The sequence below is a fragment of the Physeter macrocephalus genome, chromosome 9 (genome assembly GCF_002837175.3).
Source record: "Physeter macrocephalus isolate SW-GA chromosome 9, ASM283717v5, whole genome shotgun sequence".
NCBI classification, from domain to species: Eukaryota; Metazoa; Chordata; class Mammalia; order Artiodactyla; family Physeteridae; genus Physeter; species Physeter macrocephalus.
Window position 1 is genome coordinate 31082614 of NC_041222.1, and position 7388 is coordinate 31090001.

Genomic DNA, 7388 nt, shown 5'->3' on the forward strand with positions numbered 1-7388 from the left:
AGAATGGGAGAAAGTATTTGCAAATGAAACAACGGACAAAGGATTAATCTCCAAAATATACAAACAGCTCATGGAGTTCAATATCAAAAAAACAAACAACCCAAACCAAAAATGGGTGTAAGACCTAAGTAGACATTTTACCAAGGAAGACATACAGATGGTCAGGAGACACATGAAAAGATGCTCAACATCACTAATTATTAGAGAAATGCAAATCAAAACTACCATGAAGTATCACCTCACACCAGTCAGAATGGCCATTATCAAAAAATCTAGAAACAATAAATTCTGGAAAGGGTGTGGTGAAAAGGGAACCCTCTTGCACTGTTGGTGGGAATGTAAATTCATACAACCACTCTGGAAAACAGTATGGAGGTTCCTTAAAAAACCAAAAATAGAAATACCGTATGACCCAGTAATCCCACTACTGGGCACATACCCTGAGAAAACCATAATTCAAAAAGAGTCATGTACCAAAATGTTCATTGCAGCACTATTTATAATAGCCAGGACATGGAACCAACCTAAATGTCCATCGAGAGATGAATGGATAAAGAAGATGTGGCACATATATATACAATGGAATATTACTCAGCCATAAAATAAATGAAATTGAGTTATTTGTAGTGAGGTGGATGGACCTAGAGTGTGTCATACAGAGTGAAGTAAGTCAGAAAGAGAAAAACAAATACCGTATGCTAAAGCATATACATGGAATCTTAAAAAAAAAAAATGGTACTGATGAACCTAGTTGCAGGACAGGAATAAAGACGTAGACATAGAGAATGTATTTGAGGATATGGGGTGTGAGGGGGAAACTGGGGTGAAGTGAGAGTAGCATCAACGTATATACACTACTGAATGTAAAATAGCTAGTGGGAAGCAGCCTCATAGCACAGGGAGATCAGCTCCGTGCTTTGCAATGACCTAGATGGGTGGGATAGGGAGGATGGGAGGGAGATTCAAGAGGGAGGGGATATGGGGACATATGTATGCATATGGCTAATTCACTTTGGTATACAACAGAAACTGACACGGTATTGTAAAGCAATTATATTCCAATAAAGACCTATTTAAAAAAAAGCCAAAGTTTCAAAAAGAAGCCATGCATACTCTATCTTCATAGAGAGTTCATTTGTGTCCATTTATGTCTACAATAAAGGAGGTGATAAGAAATGGAAAAAAAAAACAAAGAAAACTACAGTTTCTTATTTCCTTCAGGCCACATGTATTTACTCAGGTAAGGGCTTTGCATAGCAGCAGAGATTGAATTTAGTGGGCCTGTGTACTGTGAAATTTAGGTTTGGAAAGGAACTTAGGAAGACACCTGCTTTCAAGAGAATCTCATCCCTTCACTCTTATGAACAGATAGGTTTTTCTGCCTGGCATGTTCATCCAGGTTTTCCCTCAAGGGCATACTCATTCTTCCTTCATGCCTGAAAAAATAGTGTGGGTCACCAATTCTTAATCTATTTATAATTCCTGACCATTTTGTGAATCTGCTGGAATCTGTGGGCACTTTCCCTTAAAAAGTGCGTAATTAAAGATACAATTATTTATAAACCGTATCGGGTTCACATCTATGGATCTCAAGTTTCAAACTCAGGTAAGTCACATTTGTTCTTGGACTATGACAGATTCTGTATCACTATTTGTGTTACTTAGAAGGCAGGTGGATATAAATGGAATTACTTGAAGCAAGAGTACAAAAAAATTTCATTACATAAATGTATATAATTTCATTATGTATAAAACTTCACTATATATATGTGTACATATATATATATGCACACTTATTTTATATATATAACATTTCAATGACCTGGAGGTTGCAATAAGGTCAAAGAATTGTAGTGAGAGGGTCCTTGAGCAGGTGAGATGGAAGTACTGTTTATGGTGGACATAGTGTGGGTGTTTGACATGGATGCTTTGAAGGCAGGGATGAAAAGATCTAAGGTTTGTTCGTGGAATGGGTGGCTGAAGAGGAGTGAAGGATAATATAGTTTTAGGTGAGAAACTCAAGAAACTGAGGTCAGAGTATCATCTGGTTCATCCACATGGTTGTGGAAGCAACTGAGAGGGATACCAGGTATAGTGGTTGAGAGCTAGAGGAATGACAAGAAGTTGGCTGATGGCAACTTCAAGGTGGGGTAGTAGGTAGTAGAGCCAGATGGTGCAGGCTTCAAAGAGCTGTTTTTTTGTTTGTTTGTTTGTTCATTTGTTTTTGATGGAGGACAAAAAAAGAGAAATTGTTTGGAAGTGGCCCTGGGGAGCAAAAAGAACAACTACTAAATCTCTTGTGACCAAGGTGTATGGATTATGAAAATAAAATGTTTCTACTTAAGAACAGTGCTTTTAAGGGAATGGTCAGGTTTCACTTAAGAAAACAACAACTAACGTTTATGGAGTAGTGAAGATGTGTCAAGCATTATTCTAAATGTTTTATAAGAAGATTAAAGGCACACTCTGAGGGTTTAGAATGGAGAGAATTTGTAGATCTCATATTAGGACTCTTCAAATGACTCAGTAAAAGGGTTTGAGAGGGAGGAAAGAGTGATCAAATTATCTTGGGAGCAGGGTATATGCCTCCACATGGGGATAAAAGCCCTTATGACTAGTACTTGCTACTCAAAGTGGGGTTTATGGTACTGCAGAGTCAACATCACCTGGGAGATTAGTAAAAGTACAGAATTGCGTGTCTTGTCCCACACTGACTGAATCAGAAGTTGCATTTGTAAAATGTAACCCCAAGTGGTGGATATGCACATTAAAGGTTGAGAGACGCTGCTTTAGAGGACTGTTGGGGCCTTTCAAGTAAAATGTATAACCTAATAAGAATTAGGAACACAGAGGATGAAATTTTAGGGAGAATATGAGGTTACACGTCCAGTTTAAAGAAACTTGTTAGTAAATCTTTGTTTGCATAATCTCAATATGTGCTGGGCAGAAACAGAGGCATAATGGAAGCATATTGCAGTGAATTGAATAGAACGTAGGTTGCCACTCTAATGAAACTTCTGATTCACAGGTAACTGTGTTGTACGGGCATCTCCCCAGCCACATCATTCACTCTGTGGTTTGAGTGAGTGAATGTGTTGGGCTTGGGTAGAAATTTCCAAGATAAGAAAATTGCCCATATACAGCTGTGACAATAATTAAAGGCTTGAAAATATTATGATAAATATGTCTAACATTGTCTCTTTTCTCTACGTAATTCATCATTTAGACTCATCTTAGAAAGAATCTCTCTGAATTCAACAGACAGAGTAAGGATTTGCCTTAGATTAACTTTTGTTTTTAGGATCTCTAATATATCAATAGTATTTGGTCATTATGGATATTTGATGGATATTTGCTTAGAAGAATAGAAAAAAAAGAAACCTTGGAAAGTTTTTCTATCTATGCCAAAAGCATACCTCAAAAGCTTTGTATATAATCTGATAGCAATAGCTAATAAAAATGGAATAATTCTTTCATTGCAAGGAATTATAAACTAATGAGATGTTACAGTATAGTTTTAAAGATGAAGGTGGCAGACAAGCTCACTACTATATTAGAAAATACTTTTAGACCTTAGGATAATGCCAAATTGACTTTTAATTACTTGGACAATTACTGAAAATCATATAATCTTTGATTATTTTGGATTGTCAATGATACTCTCAGGTTTTCTTGGGACAAGACAATTGAAGAATTAGAAAGCAGTACATTTAATCAGAGGCTAATCCATTTCATGTAGGATTGAGTGAGAATATAGAAAAATGGAAATCTCTCAGTTACTAGCAGATACTAGAATTTAAATTATTTAAAAATAGGTAAGTGCAGCTCAGTGACACAAGTGTACTGCATTTCAAGAAATAAACATTTGTCAAATTGAAGATCCTAGTGGGGAAAAAAAAAAACAAACCCTAGTGATTATGAGACAGTGCAAGTGAGTTTAGTCCAAGAAAAGGAAGTACTAAAATTTATGAAACGGAGTGTGATAAACTGATTGCATGGCCCCAGTTAATGGCGTCCCTCTATCATGCTGTTCGTCCTATATCTTTGTGGTTCCTCTTACACTGACTCTGGGCTTGGCTAAATGACTTGTTTTGGTCAATGGGATGCTACACACAGAAAATACAGAACTTTGTGTGACTGAGCTTGCTCTCTCTTGATCTTCTGCCTTCATCATAGAAAGTGCCTGGGATAGCCTGATGGATCCTGAGACACATAGGATAGAGTTGAGTCTTCCTAGTTGGCCCACTGAGAACTCAGACATGTGGGAGAGCCCAGCCAAGTTCAGCAAAGCTGCCTACTCAATCCAAAGCTGACCACTGACCAATAGTTGAGCTCTGCCCAGTACAGCTCAGATGAGCATAATACCCAGCCAATTAAAAGGGTGATGAGTGAAAATATTTATTTTTGTATACTCCTGAGGTTTTGTGGTTTTTTGTTATGTAGTATTGTCATGGCAATAGAGAACTGATACACAAAGAAAGGATAAGCATCCCAAAGTTTACTTGCAAGATATTACACTTTTCCTTTTGCTTTAGTTTCTGTTCAAAAATGATGTGGATACATAAATGCAAACATGGATTCAGGCCGAATAAAATTCCGTCAGAGTATTTTCACATTGTGAAAAATAAAAAATAATAAAGAGCATGATAAAAGTAGGAAGTGGCTTTAATGCATGCATAAAAGAGATACCTATTTTCAGTAATACTTGAGGCTTCAACATATGCTTACATTTGTGTTGATGTATACTTCCTGTACGGGGAACTCTCACAGTAGTGTTATTCCTAATATACATGACATACATGTAGGTTAAAAGAGTCCAGTTTATAATGAGCCCAATGTGTCCAATTTGTAATAAGATCATTTGGTAATTAATGTTATTGGTGTTATAAAATTTACCTTAGTGCTGATACAATGAAAATAGTAATAGCTAACACTTGACATTTATTATATGTCAGAAACTGTTCTAAGTTTCTTACATATATTAACTCATATCATCTTCATAGGATGTAGTAGTTACAACAGTGTTCACCATTGATAAATGAGGAAACTGAGGCACAGAGAGGTTGAGTGACTTGCTCAAGTCTGGGATTCGAATCCAAGTAATCTGGCTGTAGATCCCACGCTCTGCACATACTACTTTGCAAATTTATATTATGCACCGATATTTTTTCATTTCCCAAAAGACACACCCAAGGGAGGAGAGAGCTTAAGTGGAGAAAGTAGTGTCTACCATATTTGCTCAACATGAGGTAGATTTCTTTTTTATTAAGTAATTTGACTTACAAAATGCATGTAAAATTCTCTCCTTTTCTAAAAGAGGCCACTGATCATGTTTCTTCAGAGTAATAAGTCTTTTCTTCGGTTTGCCTCATTCTTGTAGTCATTCATGCTAATTCATGCAGTTCAATTGTAATTTGTGACATAGCCGATTGGGTAAGAATAATAGGCCGGAATACAAGAGGAATAATCAAAAGGCATAAAAGTGGTTAGAATTAAAACCTTAAGGCTATAATGAGACTATGTTAAGGACTTCATTCTTTAACCCAGAAGTTCTCCATGTCTAGTACACATATGACTTATCCTACAGAAATATGGATTTTACCTTCAGAGACAGAAAGAGTGTAGTTCAACGTGTCTAGAGAGCTGAAGAAATTTGCCTTTACAAAGCACACCAAATAATTCTTATGCTTGGAGTTTCTAGAGCAGCACTGTCCAACAGAACTCTTCTGTGATGATGGAAATGTTCTAAATCTGTGCTGTCCACATTTGCCACATGTCAATTGAGGAAATGAAGTTTTAATTTTACTTAATTTAGTTTTAATTTTAAGTAATTTGAATTTCAATAGAAACAGCCATGTGAGGCTAGTAGCTTTTGTATCAGACAGCTCTTGAGCATGGGCCAACAAATGAGAGCCAGATGGCCAAATATAGCCATGCCCATTTGTTTACATATTGTTTATGGTTACTTTCACTCTATGAGAACAGAGTTGAATAGTTACAACAGATGCTATATGGCTTGCAAAGCCAAAAATACTTACTATCTGGTCCTTTACAGAAAAGGTTTGCTGACTCCTGATCTAGAGCATTCTTTGGGAAACAATGGCCTGTAATTTCCGTTTTCTTTTGAAGGTAATGGGGAATCAAAGAGATGTTTTTGTAGGAGAATGTGAATAGATTGAATAACGATATCTAATCTACAAGGCTATCATGGGCATTTTTGGTAAGTTGTACTATAATCACGGTAATCAAGACTCCAAATAACTGATATTTCATTGCTTTTTTTCATATTTTGACATCTTTGTACTTATTTATAAGATTTAGAAAATCAGTTTTAAGAGCTTTATCTGCTAATTCCATTATTTCTCTCATTTCTGGGTCTATTTCTATTGATTGATTTTTCTCCTGAATAAAGGTTGTATTTTCTTGCTTTTAAAATAAGCCTAGTAACTTTTTAAAAGTTATTTATGATTTATTAACATATCTTAGGGCGGGGCAGGGGTGGGTGGGGGCTCTATGTCTATTGCCTCACATTTCTACATGGAAGGACTTCAGTAAGCCTAGTAATTTTTCATTGGATGCTGATCATTAGTGACATTTACCTTGTTGAATGCTTGATTTTGTTGAATTCCTTTAAAGAGTGTTGGACTTTGTTCAGGCATATAACTGCATATAACTTGGGATCAGTTCTATCTTTTTGAGGCTTTCTTTTTAAGCTTTATAATGACGGTTCCAGAGAGCCTTTATCCAAGGGACAGTTAGCACCAATATCAAGGGAAGACCCTGCTCAGGACTCTACCTTAGGCCCCACATATAATAAAGTCTTTCTACTCTGGCTGGTGAGATGCCAGCTCTTCTCTACCTTGTTTTAGCTGTGAGAATTGTTGGGCCTCCTAATTTCCAGTGGCTCTTTCTGAGGCCTCATGAAGTTTCACCCAACACTTTCATGGATCAGTACTTAGGCAAAGACTAGATGGACCTCTCTGTGGGTCTCTGGATCTCTTTCTCTGTGTAGTTTCTTCCTCTTCAGTACTCTGTCCTAAAAATTCTAGCTGCTTCAACTTCCCTGAACTCTGATCTATGTTTTCTTAACTCAGGAAGACCTACTGGGCTCTGAGTTACCTGTCTCAGCACTGCAGCCTGGAGAATGCCTCCAGGCAGTAAGCCAGGGACAGTCATGGAGACTGTTTAGTTTGTTTCCCTTCACTGAGGAATCAGTTTCCTATGTTGCCTGTTGTTATGTCTGAAAATAGTTCCAAATATATATATATATTTTTTTTTGTTTTTTTTGTTTTGTTTTGTTTTGTTTTTTTGCGGTATGCGGGCCTCTCACTGTTGTGGCCTCTCCCGTTGCGGAGCACAGGCTCCGGACGCGCAGGCTCAGTGGCCAT